The following is an 18,700-nucleotide window of genomic DNA, read 5'->3' as shown; positions in this document are numbered from 1 at the left end:
GGAGAGAGAGAGAGAGAGAGAGAGAGAGAGAGAGAGAGAGAGAGAGAGAAACTGACTCCAGACTGGAGTAGGCTTGCAAGATTAAAGCCCATTTCCTATTGATTGTATATGCCGCCATCCTATCATTACTACAGTATTCCATTTTTGAGAAGTGAGTCAGTGAAGTCAATACTCATGGGGAAGGGATTAAGCAAAGCTCTGAATACATAGAGATCAGGAACTGTCAAGATCCATCCATGGGCTGTGTGTGGAGTACATCGGCGGCATCGGAGCCTAGGGAATAGAAACATTTAGTGTTTGAGAACTTCCCATGGCAGTTCCACAGAGTGAGATCACCTAGATACACATGAATTTCTATTTCCTTCTGCCTGGTCCCACACAGCACCAGAGGTGGGGTGACCTGCTCTGAAATGGATGTGACCTGCCAAGATGCCAATCAACCAGCTGACTACAAGACACCACAAAGCAAGACTCCACCCCTGAAACATTATCCCTGCCTTTGATATTTCCCTTTAAATAAACCACGCAAGCCATTTTCTAATTGTCTAGCTCTAGCTCCTGTGTGGACTGGACCTATCAGATGCTCCATCCTTTGAAACTATTTTTCTAACTTTATCTTTTGTTCTTCACTAATTATTCTAGACTTTAGTTTCTTAGGTGGCTTACATCCTCCTGAGCAGGAAGAAGAACCCCCTAAGGAGGCATTAGATGCCTCCCTATAAGGAATATAGGGGTTCAGTTTAGAGGCTACCTCCCACAGGCCGGCATATTGTATCAACATTTGCAAGTTAAGAGCTTAGCAATGTCAGATTTCTCCAGATACCATGATAAAATAAAGAGGAAGTAAATGTTGTTAGCACAAGAAATATAATATAACAAGCCAAACAAAAACTCTGTGAAGTCTTTGGCAAAGTCCCATTCTGATTAGCTATTCCAGTGCAACTGAGAAGTGTTTTTAAATATTGAGGGAGTTCATTTCATTTCTGTAAAACAATATTATGTCAGATTTTTTTTTAACTCAATGAAGCAAACAGGAAAGAGAAAAGTAATAGCCATAGTTCTATATGGATGGGTCATCAGTCTATGTCTTTTTGAAGATTCTTCTCCTACACTGAGATTCTGAAGCTATTTTTTTTAATTATTGTTTTAAGAGAGCTGTTTGATTAAATAGAAAGAATAGCACATTGAGATTTAGGAGATTGGATTTCTTGATCTGGCTCTATTGCTTAACAACTGAACAGCATGACCTTGGACAATTCACTTGCCATTTTTACATCAAGTTTTTCTAAGTGCAAAATAAATAGAATAATGCAAAATGGCTAAATTTAATGCAGTTGTGGGTGCCAAAAGCTATAAGATCTCAGATAGGAAGTGAGGATGCTGACCACTAGTGAGAATTGAGGGGCCTGAGAGGAGTGGAAAAGGTTGAGTCCAGGTGCCCTGAGAAATGGACACAGAGCAAAACAGGTATTGGAGAGCATGATTGATGATGCCCCTGCAGGGGGTTGGGTAAGGCTAGGTAATGCAATTTGTCATAAATCCAAAAGAAACCATTTACTCATGGCTTTTGGCAATTTGAGCTAGAAGCAGGCGTACTGGTTGTAAATGATGGGGTTTGAATACAGTTAGGATTGGCAAGATAGGCGAAACTAGAGATCAAGGAAGCATGATAATCCAGGGTGTTAATGAGAAGGAAAATGTGGTCCTTTGGGATAAACCTTTCCAATTTAGATTTGAGTAGAGGACTTTCTAAAACTACTGGGAAATACTGCTGGCAGAGTCCCCTTATGTCAAAAACATGATCTGTGTGCCCAGACATCTGTTCTCTATTCCCATTTATGGCTATAACTAATGTATATCACTTAGATTACACTGATTAAGATAATAAAAAACTGAAAAAGCACTTCTCTAGTTACAGGCAAAATTAGATACTTTTTTCTTTAATGTGTTACACATCCCCTCCCTGTGCCCTTCATGGCTTTGTGATGGCACCCACACTCATACATTTGACCCACACAGGGCTCTCAGAAGTTTCAGGCTGATCTTCTTTTTGTCCAAAAGGGAAAAAAATGTATTTTTTTAAAAAAGTAAGACCTTCAAGTTAGAAGTTAATATCTTTTATGTACATCACTTTACTATAAGGATTTTCACAAAAGACCTGCTCTAGGAGTAATGAGTCAACAGTGGTGGAACTCCAGCCCAACAGGTAGCCTGCTTTGAGCACAGGAGGCTTCAACTCCTATTGTTGACCTGGCCATAACTGAGGGCCACTCAACAGGAGCTCTGAAGTTGAGGTGTTTACCTATTTTGATGTTTTCATTTCTTCGTCAATATACGCAAGGCAGGACCAGGGTTATTTTACCCATTAGTCACAAAAGGAATAATACTTACAGGTAATGTCGGTAATATAAGCTCTTCAAGACATATTAAAATGAGGTTCTAAAAAACTACTGTATTTAGTACCAAAAAGTCCCCAAACTACAAAATTAAAGTTAATTTGAACCTAAAGACGTCCAAATGTAATATCATAGCAACTTAACTTCAAAAAAAATATTAACTTCAGTATTGTCAAAAATATACACTTGAAAATACCTTGAAGATTAGTTTTTTTATAAAATAATATAAAGCTACATGTGATGATTTTGAAAATATTATGCTGAATTAAAAATTTAGTAGCTTGCTCCTAACTAAATAATCTTAAATATATTAATTTACTTTTTTTACATATTTACTCATTTCTTAGGCATTTATTCATTTTGCAATCAAGCACTTAACTTATACTGGGTCAGCAGCTTTTAATCTAAAGTAACAGTATCCTTTAAAAAAGGAAGATATTACATGAAAGACATAGGTATGAATAGTTTTAAGTGAATTAATTCTCAGATGTTCATCTTTCATCTGTACCTATTACTGATATTGATCGCTCAAGAAAGCCTACTTCTCTTGTTCCTACTGTCTCATTCTCAATCAATCATTTTTCTTCTTTCTCACTGAAGATTAAAGGCACAGACCTCCAAAATACATGCACACACACAGGAGGTAGTCTAAATCTTCTTGTAGATGCTGAGGAACTGAACAACTATTTTAACACAATTGAAGAAGAAACAATTTGTGTTTCATGAAATCATTTCTGATGCTAGATCATTGATTTTTGTGGGAACACAAAACTCAGGAAAAATTGAATGAAGTAAAGGCATTTCTATAAGAAAATACTTTTCCTATTTCTGTATAAATATACAAATGGGCAAATGGGTTTTCTCAGTTGCTTATAATGAATCAGTTACAGATTGACTTCTAACAAAGTTAAAATTTATGATTTACTTTCCAAAATCCAATTTTGTGTCAATTATGATCACAATGTTAGTCTACCAGACAATTTTTCAAAGCTTAAAACCTCATGATGACAGGACATTTTAAAAAATTAATCTCTCTCTCTCTCTCTCTCTCTCTCTCTCTCTCTCTCTGTGTCTATACACACACACATATATATGTACATGTGTGTGTAAATATATATACATACATATGCATATAGGTACAAATACATGTATATAAATAAATGTGCACATGTGTATTTTGTTTTTATTATAGAGAATATGATAATGTGATCAATAAGACATTTTTAAATTTTTTTTATTAGCTACACATGACATTACAACGATCTTGGCAATTCATACATTTGAATCATTGGGGTATAATTTCTCATTTTTCTAATTGTACAGATTGCAGAATCACACTGGTCATAGAGTCACCTATATACATACAGCAATCATAATGTCTATTCTATTCTGCTATTTGACCCAGCTATTCCCCTTCTTGGACTACACCCAAAAGACCTAAAAAGAGCATACTACAGGGACACAGCCACATCAATGTTTATAGCAGCACAATTCACAATAGCTAGAATGTGGAACCAACCTAGACTCCCTTCAATAGATGAATGGATTAAAAAAATGGCATTTATACACAATGGAATATTACTCAGCACTAAAAAATAACAAGATCATGGCATTTGCAGGGAAATGAATGACATTAGAGCAGATTATGCTAAGTGAAGTTAAACAATCCATAAAAAACAAATGCTGAATATCTTCTCTGATATAAGGGGGGTGACTCAAAATGGGATAGGGAGGAAGAGCATGAGAAGAAGACTACCACTAAATAGGGAAGAGAGGTGGGAGGAAAAAAGAGGGAGAAGGGGAGTTGCATGGAAGATGGAAGGAGAACCTCATCGTTATACAGAATACACATACGATGTTGTGATGAGAAAAAACAAAGTGTGTCACATTAGATTGGATAGGAAGGGTAGCAGAATAAGACATTTTTATAAAAATATATTAACATAACATTTCATGAAGAAAGCAAATGAAAACATTAGCTCATGGTGGAAGAGTTCTGATTTTTAAAATTCTGATACTAAAACAGAGCTCCTTTAAGTAGCTGGTGACAACATCAAAGCATCAAGGTTTTACATTCTACATATATGTGAGATCATATGATTTTCATCATTTTGTGCCTGGATTCTTTCACTTAGACTAATATCATCCACACTGTTGCAAATGACAGGATTTCCCCCTTCTTAAGGCTAACTAGCATTTCATTATGTTTATGTAGCATATTTTCTTTGTTAATCTACTAAATGATACATATACATTTTTCCATGTCTTGTGACTATTGTGAATAATGTTGCAATGAACATGTAAGTGTAGAGAGCCCCTTGACATATTAATTTCAATTCCTTTGATATATTCCCAGAACCAGGCCACAAAGAAGGTAGTGTTATTTTTCCTTTTTTTTTTCCTTTGAGGATCATTTATACCATTTCCATCAGTATGTTCTAATATATTATAGTATATAACTAAATATAAATATGCAAATACATATAAATATAACTAAAAAAGTAAGTTTCAAATGTCTCATTCAAAAAATGTTAGGTAAATGATGTGTCAGATATGTTAATTTTGATTTGATCATGCCACATTCTATACATATGCCATAATGTCACATTGTTTGCCATAAAAATACAGTTATGATTTGCCAATAAAAACACTTTTAAACAAATAAAAAGCAATATGATAGATAGCATCAATTGGAATCGTATCTTAAAATGATATGACAATCTTATTTTATATATATACTATTGATGGTTGAACCCAGGGTCCTCTAACATTAAGCTATGTCACCAGCCCTTTTTAATTTTTATTTTGAGGCAGACTCTTGCTAAGTTGCCCAGACTGGTCTTGAACTTGTGTTCCTCATATCTCAATCTCCCAAGTAGCCAAGATTAAGGAATGTGCAACTACATCCAGCTACAATCTTGTTTTTAAATGTCAGCATTGACGATGAGAAAGAAACTACATTCCTTTACAAATATTTAAAATCATGCCATAAAATTATGGATTTAGAATAATTTGTAAGTATCATATAATGTTTACAACATAGAAGCAAGCAAGGTACAATATTGATCAAAGTTCTTTTAGTGAAAATTGAGGAAATATCTTTATAGTTCACTGCATTGTACTCTGTTCTCATGGAAAGTTTCTGTGCTTTTCTAGCCCACCAGAGATCCTGTAAATAATAGAAGTTGCCCAGATAAAGAAAGGAAACAAAACACAAATATACTTAAGACTTATTATTAGATATGGAAATACAAATGATGAAAAAGACAGTCAAAATTCATAGTAACTACAACAGAAAATTGTTTTATAGAATTTGTAAACATGATCTATTTCCCTCCTGGGTTTTATTTTGGGTGGGGACGATGTATATGTTTATGTGATAAATTTTAAAAGATAAATTTAAAACTTTTTCTCTATTAGTCTAAAATACATTGTTAATGAATACTGAAGCATTCTTCTATTTTTATTTCAGGACAGTACTTCATTCATTGAACCACCTAATAACACCAATGAGTCTATAATATCCATTTATGCCCCAAAATATTGGAAATGGGAGGTGACAATGGCTTAAGGGGGAAGGATAATGGAAAATAGTACAGCATGTCCCTGGCCTGGAAAACTCATGTTCCAGTTTTGTTCTTTACGTTTCTATCTTATAGAAGTAGTTTTATAAACTGAAATGATAAATATTGGCTTATAATCCCTGATTTCCTCTTTGATCAGGAGAAGAATGGAAGAAAACTGAGTAATTATGAATGCACAATATTTTTCTACATTCCTTTGCCTTTATGGAAGTTGTGTCATTACCTTGAATGCTGTTTCTCCCCTTATTTGCACAAGTGTTACTCATTGAAGACATCTCTGATATACTGAGAAAAACATTAATTACTGCTTATATAGCTATCTTGACTTATCCTGGATTGTTTGGAAACAGACACAGAGACAAAGAATTGCTTGCTGTGGGGAGCCACTTCTGTTAGAATAAGGTAAATGAGGCTTCATCCTTTCCTAGTAAGAGTTCTGAAGCTGAGATGTCCCTTTATGAGTGTCTGAAGTTAAGACAAGGTGACCAGACAGCTGCATACTTGCATTCAGAGGCATCAGACACAGTCCACAGCATTAAAGGATATGTAACTTTGGACGATGCATTTTCCTGCAGCAGAAGCTAGTATCCAGTGTTGGACACAACTGTAAGTGGATTTGAACATCCAGTATTCCCAGCAGCTGGTGTATGGGTGCATTGGCTGGGAAGATGGTATCATAATGACCTACTAAGCATTCATTCCAGATCTTATGAATAAATTGTGATCCACTCTTATAAACAATATTGTATAACCTCCATTATGCAAGGAGGTGTATAGAAACATCATTAATCAAAGCAGCCAAATGCCCCTTCCCTCATAGAGTTATGTTTTAGTAGGGGAGAAACACCACCAATAATAAAACATATGTTTAGTTATGTTTATTATAATAAATATGATTTGCAGGGAAGGCATATACAAAATTAGAGATATATACTATAATAAAAAAAATTCAGAGAAGGGCTGGGGATTTAAAATAGGTTGACTATACTGTATAATTTAATATAATGTTCATGTCTCCCTCTGGAATTTAAGTTTCTTAAAGATAGTCTTTCTAACCCCATATTTAGAATGAAGTCAAGATGCAACTTGTTACTGGGGTAAATAGGCAGGTGGAAACCTGACATAGAAATAAAAGCAAAAGAAAGGAAAGAAAAGTCATCTGTAGTGAGTTGTATCCCTTTGACCATAAATTGGTCTGTTCGTATTTGATTAGAACATTCTGTTCATATTAACCACTAGGTCAGTGAAATTCCTCATCTCTTTGTTCTCTTTGATGATCTTAATTGCCACTCATACACCATGAACAAAGCTGATTTGTGTTTAGAGGAAGTGGTTGCTTCTGGAGTATAATTTGAAAGACAGCATAAAACATCCTTCCCCATGCAAATGGACCAAAGGCTTCAAGTTGGTGGAGTGCTTAAAACTCCACCATTGAAATTTGCTCTGTTGTAAATTAATAAGCATTGCCATTTCCCTCCTCTTAAAAAGCAATGCTTCCACAGCTTGCTAAATAACTAAGTCACTAGAGGGATGAGGGACTCTGCCTTACCTGAGAGAGTAGAAAATGTGCATCTGTAGGCACTTTTACTTCTTGAGTCTGGCTTGGTACAGAGGACCTCACTACAAAAGATGAACATGAAACATGAAGTGAATGGAACTCGAGAGTGCTTGCTTATACTCCTGGAAATGATGATGTTGATGTGGCTCCCTGGCCACCAAGACACACAGCCAGCCCACTAATCCCCACAGAGAAGTGGCAGTAGAGCTACAGTGCAGCAACCGGGCAGGCTGGAGCACTTGTGGCCAACATGGGCCCTGGTGTTCAGAGCCCATCATGCTGGTGCAGGCCTACAGCAAGATAAGCTAGCACCAAGGCAAGTCAGGGTACACTGACCTGTCACCCTTCAGCAACCCAGCCTGGGCCCAATGCAAATGCTGCTCCACATAGCAGTGTAGCTCAGAACCACCAGCATCCACACACACTAATCTAAACTTCCTGGTAAACTGGGATTGTAGACAAAGGAGCAAATGGAAATGGGGCAGATCTGAATGGAAGTTCATTATCAAGCTGATTAATAGTGTTAGTACTTTTCCAAACCCTTTAGCATAGTTTGGAACCAATAGCATTGATTATTTTCCAAATTCTGATTAGCATAATTTTATACAAGTGCTATATAAACCCCTCGACTAGCACATTCAAGAATGGCAACTTCTCCTGCGTCCCCTCTGCCCTGTAGGAGTTTCTATTCATACTTGAATAAATCCTACTCTTCCATTCATTCATACTCATCTGTGGAATTCATTCTTCAAATTTGTGAGACAAGAACCCAGATGGAAGAAATTGGCTATAAGCTGTTGGGTTTGCTGCAACATTGGAGGGCATTGCACACAATCAAGATATGTGTTGACCACTCAATAGTAGTAGTAGTAGAGAAGAACCAAAATTTGCTGGTTTTGACCTTCATAACTGATGCCATATGATTAGCTGCTAAAACTACAACATGTTTGTCAGATGCAGAGGCCTGTAGCTTATGCAGACTCCACCTTCCAGCAGCAGAGTAGCTCTGAGTCTCAGCTCCCTGAGAGTTCATCTGGTTATAGGCTCTCATACAGTTTCCCTGTATTTCATGCAGGATATCTTTCAATATGACTTCAGAAAAGAGACCAGTCACTTGGAATTTTAGGATGAGGCAGCATCTGTATTCCAGAATGATTGAATGGTTGTGGTGAAAGATATTAAAATGTGCTTAGTGCTTCTTATGGCACAACCATAGGCAAGCCTATAGGAGAATTGACTCTCTTCAGGAATCATTGACTAAGAGAAATAAAGAATAAAATGGGGTGCACATCTGTAAAATGTGACTCTATTTATACATTTTGTTAATAGAGAAAATAAAATGGGATAAATCCCTTTAAATGATGGCAAGAAATTATAACTGAACAATTACACTTGAAGAAACTAAAATATACTCTAGTTTCTTTTAATAAGCAGTAGAGGATTTACAAAAAGAGGAGAAAGGAAATAGAAAGGAAAGGAATGAGATACAGGAGGACATGATAAAATAATTTTATAAATTAAAGAGAGAGATAACAGAGAGGAAGAAAAGATAATAGAATGCCAATAATATAAAGAAAAAATAATGGAAATGAGAAAGAAATCTTAGGGGCTGAAAACTAGATAACTGAGGAAAAGAGATATAGAAGTGAAGACATGACTTGATAAATAGTGAATGGCAATGGTGTATAATGCATGCTTTTGGCCCCCTATCTGGTGCCCACTAGCTTTTAAACACTGTCACTCACCAGCGTTGCGACTATGCTTCTAGCACACCCCATTGTCTGGAGGAGTTAATGCACACTGGGAAATAACCTGACATCATTTTCAAGTTGAAGTGTTATTTTGGAATAAAGTTTTGTTTCTTTATGGGATTTGTTAGTTCTTATGTCCATGAAAAAAAATGGACTTTTCTTTTATGAGCCCAATAGTTTACCACCAACTGGCCAAAAATCTCCATAAGTTTAAAAACTGAAGTCCTCTCATTTAAAAATACTTGCAAAAGCATGTATTTACTCAATTTTACCTTCTGTTTCTTTTCAAATTTAATTTGCTTTTAGTCTGATTGAGTCTTAAGACTAAAAAATACACAGTGTATGTATTTTAGGAATATCAATTATTTATCACAATGTAAGGCTTCTGAACTTTGTCCTTATAAATGATTACAAGTACAAAAACAAGTGAAACACTAGACTTTTGTTTGATTTTTGTTTTGAAATAGTTCTCTTTGGTGGAATCTATGCTGTGTGACTCAGATCCCACTTCTAGAATGAAGGATTTACTGCCTTGTCTTCTGGGAATGCTGCCAGAGGAAAACTCTCAGCCATCACACCTTTGCACTCTGCTGACTGATTCATCTGAAGAGAGCCACCTCTCCAAAGGTCAAGTTCCTTTCCCAGGTCAGTTGCTCAAAGGTCTAAGCACAATATTGCTCTTAGTCCTAGGAAAGTGGAGATTCTGCAGTGGCTTTGTGCCCCGGGGGACAGCCCATTGCAGTGCCTTTCTAAAAATATTCCAGGTTCTCTTCCAATGCTGAGGACCAGCAGAGAAAATAGTATCATTAGAGAAGGCATTCAAAATCTGAAACCTGGATGAGTAAGCACAGGGGTCTCTGCTTTTCCTAAGAATAATACAGTTTTGCTTACTTGTGAATATTGGCCTCTAGTGACCCCTTCAAATGTTGTTATTATGTTCCATTGATGATGCCTACAAATGCAATTCTTACTCAGGGTGTGCAGGAAAATATGAATGGTAATTCATTTTCTGGTCATGTTAAATTTATTGCTCAGAATTTTGTAGCATAAATATCTTCCCATTTAGTGGACTTTGCAAACTTATAGCAACCCACCCTAACCCTGCAGAAGGTTAACTCCCAGAGGAGTCTGAGGACTCGTATTTATGAGCTCGCCTTGAGATCTCACCACTGGGTTCCGGTGATATGAAGGAAAATAGAAAGCCATTTATTTCATGAGACCACAAGAAATTTGTTTACCAGAACAAAAAGAATTGCCGGTTTGGAATGACTCTCATATAGAGCATAGGATGAGTTCAGGACTCTGAAAGATTCACCCTAAATCCTGGGGTTTGAACCCCTTTTGTGAGCCCTTATTGGTTCTCACCAGATCTTGCATATACACTGCTGCCTGCATCTAAGGGCAATGAAGATAGAAGCAGGCATCTTTCATTCTATGCTTCTCCTGCTGTTGGTATTTAGAATGGTCCCTTTAGCCCTCCACAAACTACAACCTGAGATGGGCTGTTCTTCAGCTGTGGCCACACCTATCTTCTTCAAAATATTTCAATATTCTGTTCTACAATGCCAATGTTTCCTTCCAATCAGTGACCTCTCTTGACTCTAATCTAGCCTCATCCTTTCTCAGGTTAGTCTCAAACCATGTCAAATGGGAGATGATTATTCGCATAAAATATAGTACTGATATTGCTTATCCTATAGTCTTCTTACCTATTTTCCATGCTGGTAGAATTTTTGTAAAATATATACAATCATTACTAAAATTCACCTACCAGGAACGCAGTACCTGTGTCCTAAGTTATCCAAGAGAACAAAATGGGAAGATAGGCTGTTCTATATCTATGCTATAAAATTCTGAGCAATAAATTTAACATGACTGGAAAATGAATTACCATTCAAATCTTCCAGTACACCTGGGTGAAACTTGCATTTATTGTCATCATCGATGGAGCACAGCAACAACCTTGGAAAGGGTCACTAGAGGCCAGTATTCACGAGGAGCATAATGGATGATGCAGCATTATAGTAATGATGCAACCAGCACTAAATAAATGATATTAAGGAACTGCAAAGGTGAGAAAATCAGCATTGCTTCAATACAAAGAGACTCCAAGAAGTCCTGACATTGTAAAGTAATAACAGTGCTGCCTTCTTGCTCTCATGGATATTAGAGGTGGAAGATTTTTAAAGCAGTCAGGAATGACACACTTGGCAATAAAGGAGGTGAAGTTATGATTCCTGTATCTAAATAGGAAGATTCAGAGCCTGGACATATTGAAGATCCTTTACCTCTTGTGTAGTAATCAAATGTGTCAGTGACCCTTCTGTTATGCTAAATATTCATCAGGAAATCACTGTGTCACATGAGCCTTTGAACTTTGTATTCATTTTTTTTAATCAAATTGTTTATGTAGACCAGGCTCTCACAAGAAACACATGTCCCTCATGTGTGAGACAATGCAAGAAGGCTTCAAGGAGAAATGATTGAGGTATAGCTTTAATCTACTCAGTGAACCATTCCCCTGATAGAGATTGAGTGGTTACTGAAGTGGTAAGGTGAGGTGGAAAGTGGGGCATGGCTTTGGGGTATATTTGTATCTGGCAAGTGGAGTCTCTCTCTGCTTCCTTATCATCACATGAGCTTCTTCCCTCTGTCATATTTCTTCCACTGTGATGTTCTACCTCACCTTGAGACCTGAGAAATGGAGCCTGCTGTGTATGGATTGAAACCTCTGAATCCTTGAGCTCTCAAATAAAATCTTTTCCTCCTCTCCATTTTTCTTGTAAGATCTTTTAATCACAGAGGTGAAAAAACTGACTAAAACACTGTTTCTTTATCTTTATGACGTCCTACTTTTGTAGTTAAACTTGCAAAAAACAAGAAAAATTTTCTAGTAATAACTTGGAAGACCTGGGCTACAATCATCAGTAGTTTACAGGGATGTAATGGTAGCCGTCAGTATGACAGCATTTGTAGACCACTGTTTCCATCTAACTTCCACCATTACAATTAGCATTATCAGGACTCATGAAGTATATAAAACAAGAAAACTCAAAGAAGCACTAAAATTTTAGGAGAAAAAAAAAACACATTCTTTTATAAGGGGAAGGCACAATAACCAATAGCAAGAATTTAAAAGGGGATATCATTAGAAATGTTATACACATTATAAAGGAAATAAAATGAACAGCTATATGCATGTAAAGCTTTAACTGTAGATGAAAATTCCACTACTAAAACTGGCAATAAAAGGAAAGAAAATATAAGTAGTCTTATAACTATTTAAAAAAATAATATTGTAATTAAATTCTTCCTGTAAATAAAACTTTTGTGCCAGTTAGTTCCAATAATGAATTATTTCAATAATTTAGCTAAAATAATGCCAAATTTAATAACTTTTTGTTTCATCAGTCAATAATAATCTTTATGTCAAAACTTCTCAAGGATTATATAGTATGAGAAAAAATAATTTAGGCCAAACTAAGTCTTTTATATAGATATGAAAATCATTTTAAGAAATCAAACCAAATCCAGCAATTATGAAAAGACACACTCACAGTAATGAAGTTGTATTCATTACAGGAATTTAAGATTATACTAACATCTAAAACTCAGTTAAATATAACTAATAAACAGAAAAGGAAAGAAATATATGAAATGACCATCTTAATATATGTGGAAACAGATATATCATATAATATTTGTTCACTAGAAAAACTCCTGAAAACTAGGAATAGAAAGGATGTATATAAAAACTCATTGAAAATATAAATTTTGATGATATGCCATTGTAAGTTTTTCTCCTGAGATCAGGAAGCTAACAAAGATGCCATTATCGCCATTTCTAGTTTGCATTGTACAATTATACAGACCAAGAATTAGAAAGGAACATAAAACAAAAACAAACTTGTCATTATTCACAGAAGGTTTGACTATGCGTGCAGAAAATCCAAATGAAACTGTAATTGAATAATTAAAATAAATAAATACATTTTAAGGTGTTATATACCAAGTAAATATATTGTAGAAATAAATTTCATTTCTCTACACCAGAAATTAATGGAAATTAAGTCTTTGAAATTCATTTGATTTACAATAGCTCCATAAATATCAACATTAGTACAACCAGTTTGGAAAATAGCTTGGAAACATCTACCAAAAATGAGTTCAGACCTGCCATAAAAATGAGCAATTCTACCCTAAGGTAGATAATTAATAAAAATTCATATGTAACTTTATAGAAGCACTATTCTCCAAACTGGAAATATTCCTGATATTCATCAATAGTAAAATGGATAAAATAACTTGTGTTTACAAAATGCAATATATACAGCAACAAGAATGAGAATAATTTAATAAGCTATGAAAATTTTGAGTTAATTTTATAAATATAATGTTAGACCAAAGAAATCAACAACAAAAGAGTACTTAGTAGATGATTTAAATTATCTGACCTTCAGAAGTATTTAGGAAAAAGACAAAAGAGGGTCTTCTGGGATTCTGGCAATACTCTATTCTTGATCTTGACTGATTACAAGAGTACTTTCATTTTCTGAAAATTCATTGAAATGTTCACTGATGATTTTTGTGCTTTTGTGATATTATACCAAATATAAAGTTCTAATAGATGTGGTATAAAACTTCTGTCAGAAAAACTACAAAACATATTGAAAAAGTCATACCTGTATTACTTCTCTGTTAGAGCTATACAGACTTAATGCCTCTAAATGCTGTAAAAATTGACAAGGGATTCTAAAATTTATGTGAAGAATAATGGGCCACACAAAGTAAAGATGATATTGAAGAATAGACATGGTTAAAGGACTTCCTTACTGGAAGTCAAGACTCATAGATCTAAGGTGATTAGATATAGTAAGATACTTATTTTTAAGTAGAAAAATGAACAGAAGAGTACAGAAACAAAACTATTCTATAATAGTATATGATGGGGAAAGATATCTTATTTAAAAATGTTGTAGGGACAATCTGATATTTATTTGGAGAAAAAGGCAGACTTAAAAATCCATTCTAGGTGAATTTTGGAATTAAATGGGAAAAAAAAACAATAGAATTTATAGAAAATAATGTAGGAGAATATCTATGAAATCTCATGATATAGAATGCATTTTAAAAATTGCTATAAAATTATTGATTAAGAGAATATTTTTAAATTAGACTGTTAAAGTTCAAATAATAAAAATTAAAAATTGAAATAAAAAGCAATTATTAATAGAAATGTGTAAAGGAAATACAGGGAATAGGAGAAGACATTTGCCATCCATATCACTAACAGGGCACCCATTCAAAACACATAAAGAACTCCTAAAAACCAAAACCCAAACAAAGACAACTCAATAGAAAATGGTAAATAGATGAGCATGTATTTCATGAAAAGGAATTTTGAAGGGGCCAAAGTTGGCTCAATGTCTTGATTAGTCAAATCAATAAATACTAAAACAATAGTGAGAATATTATTTAACATTTCCAAAGATGACTAAGTGAAAATATTATATGTTGGCAAGGACACAGCTTTAGGGACTGAGAACTGGGATAGTTTCGAAAAACTACCAAGCATTGTCAATGATATTTAACGATATCCCTACCTTATGGTTTAGCAACTCCACTCTTAAGTGCGCGCTCGCCCACACACACACACACACACACACACACACACAGAAAAGAAATGTATTTAAAAATCATAATAGCTCTAAAATAAGTGAATATAATCATATAGTGAAATAACATCAATGACAACAAAAATACAATGCTCTTTGTAATAACATGAATTAATCTCATGTAGAATTAATTTCATGTAGATTCTTTTGTAGCTTCACTACAAAAGAAAACTGGCATAATTTTATCAGTGTAACACTTAAAACAGGTACAGGAAAAAAATGTAGTGTTTAAAAATGTGCACTTCTGTGTTAAAATTATAAAGAAATTCAAGGAAATGTTAATAAAAAATATCAAGAGGGTAGAGACCTGTGGTAAAAAGAGGAATTAGAGACTGAGTGGAGGCGTGAGGTAAAATTGGGTCTGTATATTAATACTAAGACATTTCTTTTTTACCACTTTAGATGATCCCAATTAAAGGTATGTTAACCAAAAATCATGGCTGCCACATGCTGGGCACACCCTGTCCATGCCATGATAACCTTTGTTACAGGTTATAAGGTGTAGAGTGCCCTGGGTATCTCACAATAAAATGAGCCTGTCAAAAAATCTCAATTAGCAAAATAGCATTTTATCCCATGGATACTACTCTCAGAGTTCTCTTTTATTATAGTCCTGGCATAACATAATTGTATGTGAGGGCTCAAATTCCTTAGGTAGTAATCAATCTTAATGAGATGGCATTCATCATTTGTATTTGTTCTTATTTTCTGTCTTGATAAAACATTTTGTGGTGTTTTAATCCACTAGTCAAACAAATATGAAAAATTTTACAATTTATGTGGGTAATTTTATGCCTTTTTAATAATTTTTAATGTTTCTGACCATGTCCCATGTGGACTGTGCCAAGACATATGCTAGGAACTTGAATGACACTTTCTTCCCCAACACCATTCAAACTAAACTTACATGTAATTTTAAAGTTTTCATTTACTTTTAAAAAACTTTTTAGTAAGAAAATTTTAAACATACAAATAAGTTGAAAGCATTTTACACTGAACCCACTTTCATTAGCATTTTATTTAATTTAAACATATCACATAGATATCTATCTACACATCCATTTATAAAAGACCAATCCATTTAATCACATGATAACTATTGTTTTAAACAACTCAATGATGTATCACAAGCTAAACCTCAATGCAACCAACATTCAAGTCAAGAAATTAAAAAATAACATAGTAGCCTCCATGTTTTCAGTCTGAAAAAGTCCCAAAAGAGTACTTCTTCCTTAAACGTGGGATTTTAAAGAAATTAGTTCATTTTACCTTTTCTATTTGCTTATTTTTTTGATAAATTTGTCTATAAATTGAAAATGGGGACAGTATTTCACAAAAAGTTTTCATGCACATTAACTTCCTTGTTGGTTTCCTAGTATGTCCTCTAGCATATTTTAGAAATTCATAGCACTTTAAAAATCTAGAAGACTGAATATTTTTATAATCAAAAAATACACCAGGCTGAGTCAGTAAACAACTTAGATCTATTTCTCATGGGACATTTGCTAATGTAAGTTTTCTAAATATGGGCAATTTAGAGCTCATATTTGCCATTATCTGGTAAAACATTTTGCATTAAACCTAATGCAACCTAATGTTTTTTAATGTATGTTTTTTTTTTTTTTCTGAATTCCCTTCAGACATGATTGCAGCAAACAACACAGTGGGGAGAGGGGAAAAAAAAAAAGCTTTCCTTTCTCTGCTGTGCAGTGATTTGACTTCTCACATTTCTGTTGGAATGAAAATTAGATTCAAGGACAGCTCTGTACCTGATAACTCTGACAAGGTGTGAAATGCTAAGCTTTCTATGGCTGTAATGAACATATGCAAAGTTTTTTTCTTTTGTCTGAAGGTTCAAAGAGTGTATCTTGAGTTAAAGAAATTCTAGTCTTGAGGAATCAACTACATACTTTCTATAATGTCCATGTATTCCAAATATCATCTGTGGGGGAGTATCATCTCCCTGAATACATCTTATAACTCAAGCACTTTGTTTTGAAAGACATACATACTGAAGACTTTAACAAAGTTACTGGACTTCTCTGAATGAACAGAGAAGTTAGTCTAATTAATAGAAGAAGGAAGCAAGCAAGGGGCAGACATTTTTGTTTACCTACAGGCAAGTATTACTATTTTCTTTATTATTTTGAAGAGTAGGATTGATAGTGTATATAAAAATACTTTAAAATTCAGAGCCTAAGTTTGATTTTAGTTTTTGGCCAAATCATAAAACCAAAATAAGGCTTATGGTTCTGTGCATGTAGGAAAATGAATTATGAGTACGTACCCATCTCATGTTTCTATGACTCCACAAGGAAGAGGTGAAGGGGTGAAACTATGGGGATGCTGAGGGACCTGGATTAAGTTTTTGGACTAATTTTAAGTCAAAAGTTTAGAGGAGAAGTTACATTTCTACTATGTGATACAAGATCAACATGAAAAAAAACTGGTGTATTTGTATTTACTAGTAATGAGCAATACAGATATAAATTTGTGAAAAATACCTATTTAAAGTAGCATTAAAAAGAATAAAATATTTGGAAATAAAATTAACTAAAGAATTATAGGACTTATACACCAAAATTCACCCAACATCACTGAAAGAAACTAAAGAAGATGTAAATAAATGCAAAAATATCCTGCATTCATGGAAGATAATATTGTTAATAGAGCAATACTTTCTGTATTCATGTTCTTGTTACTGGTGTAACATATTACCACATTGTTTTAAGTTTAGTTTAGTTTTATAGATAAGCAGAATAGAAATATGATTCCAGAAATAAACCCAAACATACAATCAGCTGGATTTCAAGAAGGGTATCAACACCATTCAAAGGGGAAGAGGAATAAGAAATGACTGTAGGTAACTGTATATCCATATGCAACAAAATGAAATTGTCTTCTATCACACATGATATAAAAAATTCAAAATGAATAAAAGCCTTAAATGTCAGAGTTGAATCTATAAAACTCTTAGAAGCAAAGAGAGGTATAAATCTTTGTGACTTTGATCTCGGCAATGGTTTCTTAGTTATGACATCCAAATCACAAACAATCAAAGAAAAAATAGATATATCTGACTTTACAGAAATTAAGAATTTTGCATGTCAAAGGGCACTTTGAGGAAAAGTGAAAAGACACAACATAGAATGAGAGAAAATATTGAAAATCATATATCTAACAAAGTGTGGCATGCTGGATATATAATGCACCCTTAATATTAAAAATTTAAAAAGGCAAATGGCTCAGCTTAAAAATGAGCAAATGTTTAGAAAAGATATTTTTGCTAAGAAATTACAGAAATAGCCAATAAACACCTGAAAATGTATTCAATAATATTAGTCAGTAAGATATGAAAATCAAAATCAAAATGAGATGTTCCTTAATAGACAATAGGGTGGCTATAAGATTAATTTTTTAAATATGCAAAAAGTATTGATAATATGGAGAAAATTAGAACGTTTAAACATTCTTGGTGGGAGTGGGAAAGATTGGTAGGTACTCAAAAGTTAAATAGAGTTATATGACCCAGCATTTTCACTCCTTATTTACTTGAGACAATTGAAGACATGCTCACACAATGTTTATTCCAGCATTATTAATGGTAGCCAAAAATACAGAAACAATACAAATCTCCATTGACTAATGAGTAGATAAATAAAATGTGGTATATGCATGCAATATAATATTATTCATTCATTAAATGGAACTAAGTATTGATAACATGGTCCAGAAT

The sequence above is a fragment of the Marmota marmota genome, unplaced genomic scaffold (genome assembly GCF_001458135.2).
Source record: "Marmota marmota marmota unplaced genomic scaffold, marMar, whole genome shotgun sequence".
Taxonomy (NCBI): Eukaryota; Metazoa; Chordata; class Mammalia; order Rodentia; family Sciuridae; genus Marmota; species Marmota marmota.
The sequence above is the reverse complement of the archived record's forward strand: the minus strand, read 5'-3'. Positions refer to the sequence as shown.